This window comes from Eschrichtius robustus, chromosome 14 (genome assembly GCF_028021215.1).
Source record: "Eschrichtius robustus isolate mEscRob2 chromosome 14, mEscRob2.pri, whole genome shotgun sequence".
Classification (NCBI taxonomy): Eukaryota; Metazoa; Chordata; class Mammalia; order Artiodactyla; family Eschrichtiidae; genus Eschrichtius; species Eschrichtius robustus.
In genome coordinates, this window is record NC_090837.1 from 96854804 (window position 1) to 96872438 (window position 17635).

Consider the following 17635-nt stretch of genomic DNA (forward strand, 5'->3'; position numbering starts at 1 on the left):
AGTCATCTTGGTTAGGGCATTGAGCCTATTAAGGTAATATCAGAGCATGTGAATACCTGGTGCATTTCTACACTGTGATGCTGAGCTTTATTAACTTTATTAACACCATCCTTATTGAAAAGGATGATGTTAAAATACATGATTGAATGAGGGAATAAGGACCAATTTAGAAACAAAATAAACCCTAATCTCTATGTGATTTCAAAAGTTACGCTATTTCATTCATAAACCCTCATTGGTATTCCTATTCCCCAGGTAGGTTTTTTTTTTTTTTAAGTTTTGAATATTTTTCTGATAAAATGCATACCTATCTGTCTTTTATGCTCCATTTGCTCACTTTTTTTTGAAGAATGTACAGGATGCTTTTCAAGGTACTCTATCTGGAATGATGTGTAAAGGGGAATGAAGAGTTAATGCCATTTTTAGTACACTAAGATTGTTAAAATGTTCTAAACGATGCTCAAATGCACATTCTGTAAGTAAATGGCAGAAAGCAGTAAAATGCATTATTGATGTTGATGTAACAGAATTTGCTTCCCGTCCATTTAAAAACATGGGTTCTTCATTTGCGTTTTAGGAAGAATGAAGAATATTGTCCTTGGAAAAGAATAGAAAAAAGGAGGTACAACCTCTTTGCCAGATGTGATATACACAGTTAGCCGTTAAAGTTACATTCGCTCTTGGTCTGCAAACTCCTGTGTAACCAGCTTGGAGATGCCTCTCATTACTGTGCATTTCATGTATAATCTGATGGAATCCTTAGAAATCAGCTGTTCATGCTTCTGTCTTATCTTGTGGCTCATACTCTCATCTTGTTTGAAAGTCAAAGTCAGACCTTCATGGCACTGAGATGAATCTCTGATCCATGCAGCTCTTAACTGATGCTGAGATGCATGATATTAATTTCTTTCTCACATGGGTTTTAATGCTCTTGGGAATTTGTTTGACAAATTGTTCTAAAAGTGTAATTTTCAACCAATAAGCTAAAGTCTTATGTAAGCTCTTGGATCAGTCTACATGCACCAATTTTTTGCAAGATCTCACTGAATATTGGCAAATATTACTTTTGAATGCATATTAAAAAGTGCTCTTAACCTTTTGTACTCTGTTTTGGAAAAGAACCCAAGATGAGTACTCTCCTTTTCCTTAAACATATATTTAAAACTATTCATTACCTTTATGTTTTTCTCCTCCGTGATACATTGTCTGTATTGCTTTAAGAAAAAAGTGATTTTTTAGTTTTATGCGTGATAACTTCTTGTGCCTACCCACAAACTGTAAAAAAATTATAACACTTTAAGTTTTTCTCCAGTGATTTCTGCAAGCTACTTACATCAGCTTCTATCCATATTATTTTGGTTATCAAAACAGAACTTGGTATAAATTGTACACATATCTTCAGCGTTATTCAACTCATTTATTATTATTTAACACCAGGGTCTTTTGGAATTTCTCGATTTTTGTTTTTATGCTACAATACTGAGTTTGGAGTTCCATTAAAAAAATGAGAGAGAGAGAGAGAGAAATTGGAGAGTTCCAAGTAGAACTGTCGCTACTATTTGGTGATTAGGACTTACGTAATCAAGAATAAAATATTATTTAGTGTATTTAAGAGAAGGGTGTTGTGACACCAAAATAATTTCCATCAGTACAAGGATTGGAGCCCCCTTTTTAGTTCACTCTCCCCCAAAGCCATTCATGTGCCATGGTGCACATGGTATAAGTGGTATCTACATGTTCCCTCTTGCATATGCACGTAAATGTACACATCCAGAGCCTGCTTTGGGTAGAACAGTGGTGATTTTGACAATCTATCTGCTTTCATTTCGAGTTCCTTCCTGCTGGTTTTTTTTTTTTTTTTTTTTCTTCCATGATTTCCTCCTCATGCTCTTTTTGAGGGATTATTTTAATTACCTCCTGACTAATTACATACTGGGTGCATAGATAAAAAAGAGATATTGACTAGATTCTGTGAAGAAAGGGGGTCAGGTTTAAATAACTAAATGAAAAATTTAAGTTAATGGCAAAGAAAACTTTCCACCTCCAGAAGTGTTTTCTTCCATTCAAATTGGGATGTTACGATCTATTCTATTCTGCCGTGATACCACATCATCACCAATGGAGAATAAGGATAAAAAGCGTTCTACCTCACCATAAAAAAGAAATGCTGTCTTATTTACTTTCATATCATTAATTTATTAAATCAGTTATTTTGCTCTTGAAATGTTCTGGAAATAGGAGAAACAAGGCCACTGGCTCCCAAGTTGCCTGTAGGAAAATTAGAAAGTGACAGATTCTCACAGTGATGAGAATTGGGGAGAAGTAGTCTCCTGTCCATCCAGCGGGGACATTGTCACACCAGGGAACACGGCTTGCTGAGGACAGCGGGGCCAGATCTCATCACTCTTCTGTCCCCTCCCCGGAGAAACCTCCTGCAGAGCAAAGCCTGGGGAGGTCACATGCAGGTAGGAGTCATCGATGGATCACACATACTATTTTCTTGTTCTTACTGAGTTTCTATTTGGTCCCATTTTGCCATATTACAAACAGGGACTAAATCTGTCTGTGTCCCAAGTTAGAGTGGCCTTTGTTGCTGTGGGTTCCCCCAGTATTTCCTTTGTTCTCGTCTACTTTCACCACTCGTCTCTCCTCTATGAATTATCATCGACAGCTTGAATCTGAGGACCCTTGGAGAGTTACGTGGACACAACTGAGATGTGGTCACACAGCTCCCTGGGGGCTCTAACGGGGAGGGGCCGTACCCGTTGACTTTTGTTCACTTCAAGGGCTAAGAGGCACCCGTCACACATTACGATAAGTTAATCCTGGGCCAATGCTGGGAAAAGTACATGCAGGCCACACTAGTAAAGCTATGAAGTTTTATTGGTGTACGAGCCTGGATTTGAGTTATGAAGGGCCTCCCCCAGTCCAACTCAGGTCTCTGAAGGGCGCCTGAAGCACACGATGGAAGTGTGTAGGGTGAGAGCAAGAGCTGCATCCAAAATCTGAACTTGGGAGCTTATGCGAGACATCGCACGAGGATTCTTTTGTTGACTTTTGTATTTTCTTCCTTTGAAAAGAGTCTTAATAGGTTTCTTAAAAATATACATTCCTGGTTAAAAATTCAAACAGCACAGAGAAGCAGAGAGCAAACACTATCACAGGTGACACTCCGCTACCACGAGATGACCACTGTGGACCCCAGAGGGACACTGCTCTTGACCTCTCTGTGAACACACCCACAGGTACACACACTTACCTAAGTGGACGCATACTGTACACACAGAGCACCTGGCAGCAACTTCAGGTTTCTGTGTCAATAATGAGCCACCCCCTTGGGTTAAAACAGTAACATATCTACAGATTTTTGAAAATAAAAATTATTGGTCTCTCTATTCCTGTATCACTATTATGGTAATATTTTAATTGCTAAAGCTTCACTATTCATTTTATTAGCTCCTTTTTTCAAGGCTCTTGATAATGTGAGTTCTGAGAAGGCACACAGCAGAATTGTAAGTAGAATGTCTACTTCACTTGTCACACATAAGGCACTTGATATATGCTTGTTTATATAAAGATATATAGAAACTCCAAGGGGTTACGCTGAATGAACACTGCAAGTCCCTAATCTTCAGGAGAAAAAACAAGAAACAGAAGCAGTTGACTCTGATCCATCACATAGAAATGGGGACCAAGAAAGTCGGTCGGTCCCATTAGTTGATTGAGGACTAATTTGGGGGGAAACTTGGTAGGCGATTCACTCCATCATCCCTTCCTCCTGAGACCTCAGTGCGGCCATTTTGGTACCCTCTCCTTGTTGGTACTCCTCTCTCTGCCCCAGGACGCCTGCATGTCTCTGCATCCAAGATAAAACCGTCAGGCTACATGGAGGTTGTACCTGAGATTAGGGAAATTGTATTTGGAGTGACTCTTACTATAATGTTTGATTTCTTCCAATTCTCCATAGCCCTGGTACAGGAACAGAGAAAGTAGATGGTTGGATTGATCTAGAATTGGGTTTTTATCTGTCTGTTTGCTTGTTTTCCTGGAAGATGCAATGGAAGGACAAGTAGACAAGAGATGTATGTCTACTAGCAAAAATGGTTAAACAGATGACTCCTCGGTGTAGGCTAGCCTGGAGAGAAAGTGAGGGAAGAACAGAAGTCAGAGGAGTGGAGATTTTGGAGTTGTTAAGAACAGGTAAAGCAGAAATAGAGACCGTGGTCTACAAGGAGAGAAGGTTGCAGTCAGAGGGTGGAACATGTAAATTAAGGATTTCAGGGGTGCACTTGTCCTGGATGAGGCCAGGGTTGCACGTGGACACTGGGGAGTGAATGGTGCCCTTTAAGTCTTGGGAACTGATGGAACATTTGGAGGGAGACCTTGATCTCGAAGTGGCAGTTTTCTGTGAATGCAGGAGACTTTCAGTGAAGTCGAGACGGCACGGAGCCTCCCACGTGCAAAACAAGTCCCTGCCGACCCCAGGGCCCGTGGAAGTCTAAATGCATCCTGGCCTTAGGCTTGAGGTCTACCGCTGGTCCAGATTCAGGGCCTCTGTATCTAGTGACCTGCAAAGACAAGGTCTAACACAAAACAGTCCAACACAAAACAGTAACTAGGAACGGGATGTCATAAGTACCCTCATAGGCAAATGGGGCAAGTTGGTCTTTACTAAGTCAGTCATTCCTGATGGCACTCAGCTCATCATGTGAGAGTGGTTCTTGCTCAGAATGCATGTTCACACTCTGAATTCTTCCAGACATCTCAAATCAGAATATTGCTATTGAAAAATGCCATAACCTCTGGGGAAATCTTTCACTTTTAAAAAAACAATGGTATTCGATCATTGCAAAGAAAATAATGGGCCCAGAAGGACCCTGGAAAGTCAGCTGACAGTATGTCTAGTGGTGTGACTGTCACATAAGACTTTTGTGAGTGAACTAAGTCTAGCATCATATACCATCGATTTCCCTGAATTTGAGACATGTTTCAAAAAAGAGTGATGTTTATATACAAATATTGAATCCGTAAGTTGTACACCTGAAGTGAATATAAATTTCTATGTCAATCATAACTCAATTTAAAAAAGAGTGATTGGAAGTTATCAGAAAAACAAATTCCACATGTCATAGTGGTTTGGCAAATACCATTCCAGCTCTCCCAGTGGAAAAACCAATATTTGAGGCTTTCTCCCCTAGGGAAATCACCCCAGTATCTATTTTTTGTTCATGCTAGAGAAATACACACAAACATTTTTATACTCCTGGATACGATAAAACTATATTATGATACAGTAACTGTAAATGTAATGATAAGGTATTGTATTTTAGCAGGTATCTTTATAATTTAGTTTAAATATTTCACATCAACCCACTCTTGGTTGGTTGAAACCTGTCATTTACTTCCAGTGGTAGAATGATCATTGCTTGGGAGTAAACCAAGTTTGTGGTATGTTGGTAAGTGGTCAGGCAGAGAATGGGTCACGGTGAGACAGTAAACTTCCCATTCTGCTTGCCTTTTACTTTTCCTCGTATTCTCCCTGAGCCTCCCGAATCTGTATGTATGTGCATGCAGGGAGGGCTTGAATTGGAGCTCAGGGTAAGAAAGTCATTATAGGGAATGGAAAAAAAAAAGACCCGATAAAGCAAATATTGTCTTTACCAGACTTACTTATTTCGAGTCACCTGATTTGCTAGTAAGTCTTGGCAAAGTTTCGACGCTCTCCCTTTGTAAAAGTTCTTTAATCTCTCTTGGAAATTGGAAACTCATGAAAGATGTACAAGAGTCGTGGAGGGGAGAAGCCCAGTGGAAGAGAGGGCTTTAGAAAGATGACATAAACAATTGTTAGTGACCAAGAATGACAGTAGCTTTGGGATGAGGTTGGATAATGGTCTCACCCTGTTGGAACATCCCTCTACAGTGTGTTTTTGGGGTGGGTGCCAGGAGAGAGAGCCTGGGGAGGGAAGTGTTTGGGGTTGAGCCCCAAGCCTCTAAGTTGATAAGAGAACGGCGAATCTGCTCAGCAGTGCTGTTCCCTGGAAGCGGCAATGTGCCCTTGGAGATTCGCAGCAGAGCTGAGGTTTACAAACAGGGTAAGGAAAGTCACTAAAGAGTGTAGCTCCCACCCCAGTGGTGAAGTAATTGGGCCCAAAGGTGCCTGGAGGAGGGTTTTTAGGGAATGCAGGCTTTCTAGGCCATGAAATATAATCCTAATTAAAAGAATTGTATTGGAAGTTGGCCACGATACGGAGAGGAGGAGGTTTAAAAAAGTGATCACTTTTTAGCCTCACTGTCTACAAATGGCTTGTCTTCAAGAGGAATAAAAGTGAGTAATAGATCCCATCTCTCAAATGCAGCACCACATCATTTGCAGATAGTGATCTGTAAAAAACAACAGCCTGTTTTTCTTTTTCCTTCAAACCAAACTTTCTATCCTAAAAAGGTTTTCCAAAGAAGGTTTCTACTTGTGCTGGTAGGGACCTTCTTTCTGCCCTGCCCCACCTTGACTCCTGGTTAGTTTGTGTGGAATGGAGGACAGAGCAATGAATAAACAGCTATATCCCAACCTACACAGAGCTGGGGGAGTGAACTTGTGTCCTGAGCCAGATCTGGCGCTCTCAGCTTCTCTCTTCCCTTGTTTCCCCACCCTCATTCCTGACTCCAAGCACTGTGTTCTAAACAACTGTAGTGATATTTACATGGATTACAATGTGTATGACGCCTCCCATGGCTGTTCAGTGCACAACTTGTACAACTGTACTGTGACTGCCCTGAGAGGGGAATTTAGGAATCTCCCAACTCCATCCACTCTCCAGAGATAAGTGAGGCTGAACTGAAAAAAAAAAAAAAAAAGTTTTAAATAAGATTATTCTAATTATAATAGATACATATTTACTCATTCTTTAAGTAAATATTTATTAAGTGAGCCTCCTTTTGACCAGGGAAGATTTAAGCCCTGGAGGGAGAGATGAACTAGTGTAGGGGAAGATCTGTATTTTAGTGGAAAACTTTAGATTGTCTAGACTCTAGAGGAGTCTAGAGGAGAATTCTCTGAATTATAAGATTTTAATTCTGTGGGAATTATTTTACAACCTTCCAAATTGTATAGGTGATAGAATGCAAAATAATTCTTGTCTACAGACACGGAAACTCTGCCTATAGAGGTTCAGTTGAAACCCTCTTCTCCCCTTGGAAAACCCATTTTGCACATTTATTTCAACATTCTCTTACTCCATAAATATTCATGTTTTTAAAATTTCTTTTTTGAACTAGTTATAACATCTGCTTGACTCCCTCGTTGATTGAGTTAAATAAAATATTTAACAAGTGTTCATTTCACATCTGTAGTCATGATTTTACCTTTTTTGAAAGGTATAGGTAATGTCCTCAACCTCATAGAGCAGAAAACTTACCAAAGAAAAGCAAAAGAAGTGAAAAACACATATCACTTTTAACCCTATCATCCAGAGGAAAACATTCATGACAAACATTCATAGCAAACTTTCATAACAAACATTCGTAACAAAGCTATAATGGGCTTCTATTATATTTTAAGGAGTATGCAAACACAGAATTTTCTTTTTGTAAAAGTAGACTTACTCTGCACACAGGGGTTCCTGACATGTTTTTATTTTTATTTATAGCAATATACTGGGTAGTAAGCTTTCTTAATATATCCACAAGCTAGTCTAAGTATCTGAGCTCCAGTTTGCTTTAGGAATCAGCTAAAATCATCATGATTCATTCTGAAACACAAATGCGGTGTGGGCATTATGACAGCTAGGGGAGATTGGACACAGAATAGAAAGAATCTAACAGGATGCAGTAAACACAGGGGTCTGTAGATATGTGGTCTTGGAAAAGATATCAACACTAAGCCAGTACACGGCTTGGCTTGCTGCAGGGACCTTATTTTCTCTTTTGGTTTTTACACGACTTGCTGATTTAGTTCATGCAGAAGAGGGGCTTACTCTTTCACTTTACTTTGGGGAAGAACTTTAATGAGTACTGTACACAGAAGTGTGTTATATGTGCAGTATACGTGCATAGGCACAGTTGAGATGTGCATGTACCATACTGAATGTGCCACATGGAGTGGTTTTATCAGTCAATATTGGACATCTTGCTTCGAATGTGACATCCAGGTGCTTTGGTGTTTGTTCTAGTAACTATCGATGCAGCAAGGCTGCTGTCCTCTGAGCCTCCCAACATCTTTCCAGAATCCATCAATAGGACATTTTTAGATGCCAGCCATGGTTTATCCAACCCATGTGAATAGTATCAGTGAATGGTCAATGAAAGGGCATGGTTATATCCAAAATATCTTTGACTTCCTTAGAAAACTAATGTGGGTCTCTTGTTCCAAATTGATCAAAAGCATTTTTGAACTTGTTTTCAGCTTTTATTACCTATTAGAGGCATTGGGCTACAAAGTTTACCTACCATGTGAAGTAATACTGTTTTCTATGTTCCCAACCATTCTTTCAGATCAAAAATTATATTGATGTTCCAGTTTCTTTGGATTTAGAAAGTATCTGAGTTTACCCATTCATTTAGCACTTAGAAAACCTACTTTCCCCTTTTACCCTTAATTTGTATCATGTCTCTTTTCTTTGTTTCACAATGAATTGCTAACATGCAGGTATCTTTCATTAGCTCTTATGCTCTTAGAAATCAGTGATCGTGCCTTAATCATCTGTACTCACCTCGTGAAACCTAGCACACTGTCTGCATATGATAGGTGCCCAGGAAAGGTTTGCTGATCTAAACTGATTGAATGATTGATTTGGTAACTAATATTGAGAATCTGCCTTCCTCTTTCCAGAGTGAGGCCTTTCCTCAATTCTTTAATTCATTTTCTCAGGGATGCTCCTCTTTTTAAACATTTAGGTGTCCCAGTGTCACGATAGGCCACGGCCTGATTGGCCCTGGGGAGTTCACGTCACTGTGTCTGAGCTGGCCTTCCCAAGATGCAGCAAGGCAGCGGGCCCAGGCCCTCGGGACCCACTGCAGCCTCCACTCCCCATGCCGAGACCAAGAGAACCAACCAAAGCTGCTGAGGCTGTCCTAGGTCCTTCTGATGCCCACTCCTGTAATTATTGAAGCTAAGACTCGGCATATTGTAAGATGATCGTTTCTTTGCTTTTAAGCCTGCCTTACAAAATCCTAAATACCCCTTGAAGAAGAATACAATTACTGGAAATTATTCTAGAGGCAATATAGAAGATTCCTTCCACAGAATTTCTTTTTCTAAAGAAAGCTATCAGTGGTTCTAACCACTTGCTTATTTGAAAAGGACTAGTTTATTTGGAAAAGAAGAGAAAACATGGAAAGAATTTGGATTAACTGTTGTTTTGTTTCAGAAAATGACATAATACCTTTGCTATCTGCAGACATCAGTGATTAGAGATCCATGGAGGGAATACACGGAGAAGAGTTTGAGTGATTTGGAGCTCTTGGTAAATACACTTCTAAGTTACCTCAACTGAAATGCCCCTTTTTCGTGTAGCTTTGTCGCACGTTCCACCTGGGGACACAGGTCTGGTTCTGCTGTGTCTTCCGTTTTCAGTAGGAGTGGGCGGAGTCCAGATGGTGGAGGCCCCACCCGTGGGCTGCAGCAGCTCCCTAGACTCTGGGAAGACTCAGCTCTTTTCCCAAAGTGCAGACAGAGGTAGGCACCAGACGCCATGCTTCCTGAGCCCTGGGAATGTTTGAGACTTTGCCCAATACTCTTCTCGTTAGTGTACTTTGCGTTGTCGGACAGCCATTTGGCTAGAAAGATTCAGACAGAACATAAAACTGTGTCTTGCAGGTGGAAGGCCTGGCACGGGGGGATTCGTTTCATCAGGTCACTGTCACCAGGCCAGGCACCAGCACTGCACACACCAAACCGAGCCTTATAAATTCACTAGATTTTGCAATACATGAGTGTATCGAATCATTATGTTGTAATCTGACATTAATATAATGTTACATGTCAATTATATCCCAATAAAACGAAACAGAAAACCCACCAGTGTTCTATATTGTAATCATTCCAACTAAACTTTTAGAAAAGTTAAAAAAAATTGCTGAGCTGGGAGAGGACGTTTATTCCTTGGTACGGATACCCGGCTGGAGAGGACACTTTTCATCCAGACTGGACAATTTCTTCTCTAAGTGTTAGGATCCGTAATACTGAACATTATGCTGTAGCCAGAGTGTTTGTACTCAACAGACATATTTGGTACATGTAATTAGTGCGATCCTAAATCTTTACGGGCAATATAACCTTTAGAACTCTGTAGAGCAAGGTGTCTGCAGGTTGCCGTCCAGAAAGCCATGGCAGCTGCAGCCCCTTGTGGACCCCATTAAATGTAGCGCCCTGTGTCTTCATGCTGGTCCCAACTGCCTCTCAAAATTCAGCCGCGAAGATCTTTAGCTTGTCTTTTTCCTTTCCCGCCGCATAAGGAAGTCACTGATCCTTGCTCTGTCTTTCCATTGTGGATTTCCAGCAGGAAGAAGGATGGGAGGCAATTCGCGGTGGATGGGAAGGCACACCCACTACCGCATTCATCAAGCCCACCACAGACTGAGCACTAAATGCATGTCACCACCGAGAGCTGCTCTCCTCTCCTCTCCTCACTCTCAAGTTTTAAATTTCCCCAGCTAGTGTAAAACTTAATGAAAGCCCTGAAGTATACAATAGCATTTTGAAAACAGGAATTTGTGACTACTGTAACTCATCACTCACAGCGGGGACCCAGAAATGTGAATTGTGGGAGGGACACACAGCGGCCCCTCTCTTTTTTACTGGGAATTTATTACAGGCGGGTCATTATTTACAATGCACCATTCACATCCTCTAAAGAACCGATAAACTGGCTGCTGAATATGCATTTTGCTCTGTGGTGAACACAGATGTTTCCAGCTCATATCCATTTCATTTAATTCCTTCTCTCTCTCTCTCTCTTCCCCCCCCCCCCCAAATTCTATCTTGCTATTACTGTAGCAGCTGGGTAACTATTTGCCCGGCTTCAGTTTGGGAATCACTCCTCATATTTATGATCATTGGTGCCATTCACGTCGCTCTACTTAAGGGTCTGTCAGCATTTCCCTGAAAAGCTACCATTTCTGTGAGTTCAAAACTAAGCTGGTGAAGTTTTCTGTGGGTTAAATGTTGGGCATATGAGGTCCCAGTTTGGGATGGAATCATTTTAACAAAGTGTGGAAATAAAATCAGTTAGGATGTTTTAGTGTTATGGGTATGCAAGCCAAAAGAAAAGGGGGTTGAGATCATTGGTTTCAAAAGCTGTTTTGTATTTCTCTAGATTAAATATATACTGCTTTTTTCAACTAAACTTATTTTTGTTAGTAGTTTTTGTTTTTTTTTTACCATTCATCTTTAAACCTCCCTAAAGTTTGGTGGAAAGGAGGAAAATTGGCAATGATAACGGGGTGACCACTCTCAGAAGCAGGTTTTACATCACAAACTTTGGGTGACAGGTCCACCCTGAATGGTCTGTATCACCTTTGCTCTAATACACTGTGACGGACCCACACCCCACCTCCCCTCCCTGTGTCTCAGCCCAGCTGCCTCCAGTGTAGCAGACAGTCAACGCCTAGTGGTTAATTGAACTCTATCATGACTATATTTTCTATATCCAGATACTTTAGTACTTAATTTTACCATAATATATATATATATATATATATATATAACATTACTATTCTATGCATGTATCAGTGTTTTTCCAACTGACTCAATTTCTTTCTGGTGAGGACTGTAGAACAACAGGCTAACAAACATTTCTTAAGCACTTGCTATATGCCAGGTACACTGTTAGGTGTTTCCATGCGTATTTTCTCATTTCACCTTCACAAAATGACATCACACAGTAAATCAGATGCCAGCACTCTGCAACTGCGGTAAAGGCCTCTTTCCACAGAGCTAGGAGCAGAGAAGATGTTCTGCAGATACATCTGCAATTTTTATTTCAGTAATTATTTGCAGGTGATACGAAGCCAACCAATTTACTCGACAAAAAAGCAAGAAATATAAACAAGAGACGCATCTCGTGAGAAACTCTTGTTTCTGACTTAAGGGACCTCTCTCACCTCTGAAGTTCTCTTAATACTTAGAACTAAAATGAAATAGCCATGCCAAAACGAACCCCAATAGTCTGTGAGTAAGAATTTCTGAGAACCAACTCATCTTACTTCAGGTGAGTAAATTGAAAACGTAGATTTCAGTTTTCACAGAGTTTCTGTACTTTATTACCAATGCATTTCCTAACCCCAATTCTACATTAAGATGGTCAGTTTTGGCATGAGCAGAGGTCATCTTTCTACGAGTATGGTCACGTTCCATGAGTGCTGAGATTATTAACGAAGTATTAATGGAGGATTAGTGGAGGACGGTCGTGCTAAATACTTATTGAATGGAGAGAGTACACCGTGCAGATTTAGATGTTCAAATTATTCTGGACTTATGATCATCTTAGCACTCATTTTCATAAGAAATTGAAATAACTCTTTTAACTTGATTAAAAACGGTCAAGTTTACATTTTAAAAACATCTAATTTATAACTTTCACTGATATTCATTAACCTTGAAAAAGGCTTTCAGATTGTATTATATTTGTGGAGGGTCCTCAAATGTATGTTCCTGAGATAATCAGGGCTTTTAAAATTTCTCTTCCATTTGAGCGATGGCCTCTAACTCTGTCTTTGTGTCTCAGATGGTCTTTGGAGCAGGAATAGCCTTTTGTCTACACTGTCTCGAATGTCCTCCTCACCTCAGGGAAATTTCTCATTTTCTGTTTCTGTTAAGCGAACATCAGAAACAGATGAAAAAAACCTTTCATTCCTATGCCAAAAATAAAGTAACATTAACGAGGTGGCTTAAACCTCTAAATCCCAGGGCATTCATTGACCGAAAACTGAGACTTCATCCTTCACCCACCAGGACGTACCTGGACATTTCCCAGGATGGAATTCTCTCCACTGAGGGTGATTTCACCTTCGGTAGGAAACTGGATAGGGCAGGTCTGCCCATGAGAGATTCTCTTCCTTTTCCTCCCTCCCACTCTTACTCAGGTCCTGTGACTCTCCTGCCCTCTGTTCTCTTTTCTTGACTCCCTTCTTCCTCTTTCCTCAGGCTGTCTCTTATCATCTTTATGTTCAATATGTCAAAAAGAGAAAATAGTCATTCAGTCACTCTTAATTAATATGTATACATGCATTAAATGACAGTTTTGCATGAGGGTTTTTTGTTTGTTGTCCTTTGTTTGCTTGTTTTTTCTCCTTTTAAACCCTCCAATATTTTGGTTTTTCAAATTTTCAACTCTATAGGCTATTAATTAAATCTAGGAGTGAATGATAATAACAATAATGTTTGTGTTAAGAATGTTGTAATTATGCAAAAACTCGGTACAGTAGATGGCAGTTGACAGGTTGATTTCAGTCTACCATGTGAATGAGATAGAATTTCAAATTGTTTTCTGTACATTGTCTTTTGTCCAGGAAAGGTGCACAAGAGTTAGCTAATCTGATTTACATACCATAAATGATCATTGTATCAAAAATGGAGTTTACTAATTCCTTTATTTGTTCTATTGTTTGGTGAAATTGATTTCAGTAATAGGATTTTTTTTTAAACCCTCTGTTCATAGAAGAATAATGAAGCATCATAAGGGCTTCTAGTTAAAATGGTACCTGCCTAGCAGCTGCCAACTCAGCACCTTCCATTGTGCTACAAAAGCTCCTACAAGGAAACAGAGAAGACAAAACCCCACAACATCAAAAAGTCGTCAAGTCAGCGGAATATTATTCAGCCTTAAATAGGAGATTCTGACATATGCTAAAACATAGATGAATCTTGAGGACTTTATGCTGAGTGAAATAAATCAGTCCCAAAGGGAAAAATACTGTATGTTTCCATTTATATGAGGTAGCTTGAGCAGTCAGATTCATAGAGACAGAAAGCAGAATAAACAGAGAATCGGCAAGCATATATAAGAACTCAACAGCACAATTAAGCAACTGGATCTAATTTAGATTTATAGAATACTCCACCCCAAAACAGCAGAATATACATTCTTTTCAAGTACCCCAGAATATATACCAAGATAGACCATATCTTGGGCCATAAAAATCTGCGACATATTTAAAATGATTAAAATTATACACAGTGAGTTCAGCAAGGTTACAGAACAAAAGACCAGCAGACAAAGATCAATCCTATATCTCTATATCTGCACATGAGCAACACACACTTAGAGAGCAAACTTAGAAATACAGTCCCTTTTATAGCTGCTTAATAAGAGTGAAATATTTGGTTGTAAATCTAAAAAAAAAAAAGAGCACACACACAGACCTTGTGTGCTGAAAAACTACAAAACACTGATAAAAGGAGTTAAAGAAGGGCTAAGTAAATTGACAGACATACTGTGTTCATGGATTGGAATAATTGACATAGTAAAGATGTCAGTTCTCTCCAAAAGGATCTACAGATTAATGAAATTCATGTCAAAATCAATTAAAATGTTTTTAGATAGAGGTAATATTAGTCTAAAATTTATATGGAAAGGTAAACTAACTAAAATAGCAGAAACAATCTTGAATAAGAATAATACCTTTTGAGAAGTCACTCTACCCAAATTTAATATTTATTCTATAGCTACAGTAATCTAGACTGTGTAGTATTGGTAGAGAGACAGACATGTAGATCAGCGGAACAGAATAGAGAACCAGAAATGCCTCCACACACAGATGACCAATTGACTTTTGACAAAGATATAAAAGTAACTCAGTGGAGGAGTTCCAAAGTTGGAACAATCAAATATCAATAGGCAAAACATAAAGCTATAAAACCTCTAGAAAAAATAATACAAAATCTTCGAGATTAGGGTTAGGTGAAGAGTTTTTAGACATGACACCAAAAGCACAATCCATAAAATAAAAAATGATCCATAAATTGGACTTCACCAAACTTTTTTTATAAAAGGTTTTCTCTGCAAAAGACCTGATTAAGGGGGATCAAAAGCCAAGCCACAGACTGGGAAAATACATTTGCAAAACATATATCTGAAACAGGATTCGTATCTAGAATATGTAAAGAACTCAAAATTCAACAAAGTCACACAATTCCAATTTTTTTGGCAATGGGCGAAAGACATGAAGAGACATCTATTGAAGAGGATATCCATATGGCAAATAAGCACACATAAAAAATTTCCTACATCACTAGCCATGAGAGACAGACAAATTAAGACCACAAGGAGAAATCACTACATATTAGAAGAGCTAAAACAAAACAAAATGACAATACGAAACGCTGGCGAGGATGCAAAGAAAGTGATCTCTTTTACACTGCTTGTGGGCTTGTGGGAATGTAAAATGATACAGCCACTCTGGAAAATAATTTGGCATTTTCTTAAAAAAACTAAATGTATACTTACTGTATACCCCAGCAATTGTACTCCCATCCCAGAGAAACAAAAACTTGTCTACACAAAAACCTGACCATGGTTGTTCACAGCAGTTTTATTTGCAATAGCTAAAAATTGGAAACAACCCAGATTTCCAACAAGAAGTGAATAGTTAACCAAACTATGGTACATCCATACCATGGAATATTACAGCAATAAAAAGAAACAAATGATTGTATGTGCAGTAACTTGGATGGATCTCAAAGATGTTATAGTGAGCAAAACAAGCCAGTCTCAAAAGGTAACATAGTATGTGATTTATATACCATTCTTGAAATGACCAAATTATATTGCAGAGACGGAACACAGATTAGTGGTGGTCAAGGGTTAGGGATGGCGAGGGACTGAGTCGTTTGGCATGAAGCTGTAGCAGAGGAGATATCTTTGTGGTTACGGAACAGTTCTGAGTGTTTTGGTGGTTATACGCATCTACACACATGATAAATAACAAAGAACTATACAAGCACATTGTACTAAGGCCAATTTCCTGGCTTTAATAGTGTGTGATAGTTACATAAGACGTAATTGACAGGAGAAACTAGGGAAACGATGCACAATACCTCTGTATTATTTTTGCAACCTCCTGTGAATTTATAGTTATTTCAAAATTAAAAAGTTAAAACACACACATGCAAACCAAAAGTCAGCATTATACTTAATGTTAAAACACTGGAAAAATTCCCATTAAAATCAGGCATGAGACAACTTTTTTTTTTTGCTATCAACATTACTCTTCTAATTCGAGCTGGAAGTTATAGCTGGTGCAGAGGAAGGAAAAAATATTATTAGAAAGAGACCCAATAATTTTTTGAAATCTCTATAATTATATGACTGTAATACCAAGTTAATCTAAAAAAAATCTTAAAAAGCAAGGTGATGTTATGTTAAATAAATACAAAAATACTTTACACTGGTAATAATAAGCTTGAAACATGTATGACAAAAAAACATTTTAATACATCAAAAGAAAATAAGTCTCACCTTAAGAAAAATTTTAGTGAAATAAATTTAAGAACATGACTCTACTTAGTGATAGAAAGAGAATTTAGAAGTAAAATACACCAAAGTTTACATACTGTATGATTCCATTTATACAACAATGAAAAAGAAATAAAATATGTTTATAGATACCAAATTATCAGTGTAAATATAACAATTTTCCTCAGTGAAGTTTTAGTGTAATACTGATGGAATTTTCTTAGAGACTCAGCAAATGATCCTAAAATAATCTGAAAAAATATATAATAAGAATGATTTTTGACAGCTTTATTGAAGTCTACTTTACATACCATAAAACTCTCTCATTTTAAGTGTACAATTCAATGATTTTTACTAAGCTTACAGAACTGTGCAGCCATCACCACAATCTGGCTTTAGAAACTTCCCATCACAGCAAGAAGAAAGGCCGTGCCCACGTTTACTCACTGCCTTTCACCATCCCGGCCACACAAAACCACGAATTTACTTTCTGTTGCTATAGATTTCCCTATTCCAGACATTTCAGATAAGTGGAATCATATAATATGTGGCCTTTTGTGTCTGGCTTCTTTCACTCAGCAACATGTTTTCAAGGTTCATCCCCCTTGCAGTATGTGTCAGAACTTCATTCCTTTACAGTGCTGAGTAATTTTCTGCTCTATGGATATACTGCATCTTGTTTATCCATTCAAGTTGGATGGACATTTGAATTGTTTGCGTCTTTTAGCTGTTATAAATCATGCTGCTATAGATGTTTGCATTCCAGTCTCTGTGTCCACATATGTTTTCACTTCTCTTGGGTAGGTACTTAGGAATGAAATTGCTAGGTCATATGGTAAATCTATGTTGAGCATTTTAAGAGACATACTTACCCAAAGTGGCTGCACCATTTTGTGAAAATAATTTTTAAAATGTAAAAAAAAAAAAAAAATCATGGGAAATGACCTATCAGACATTATAAAGCTAATATATTATATTGTATATATTATATAAATTTGTAGTGTATATATTATGAATTACATTATAAAGCTAACGTAATAATTAAGAGAGTTTGTTAATTGTACAACAAACACAAATAGATTTGTAGACTAGATTGTCCAGAAAAAGACCCAGATACACCAGATCTTGTGGGGAAGAAAACATTGTAAACCACTGTCGAAAAAATGGATTGCTCAACCAATTTTGCC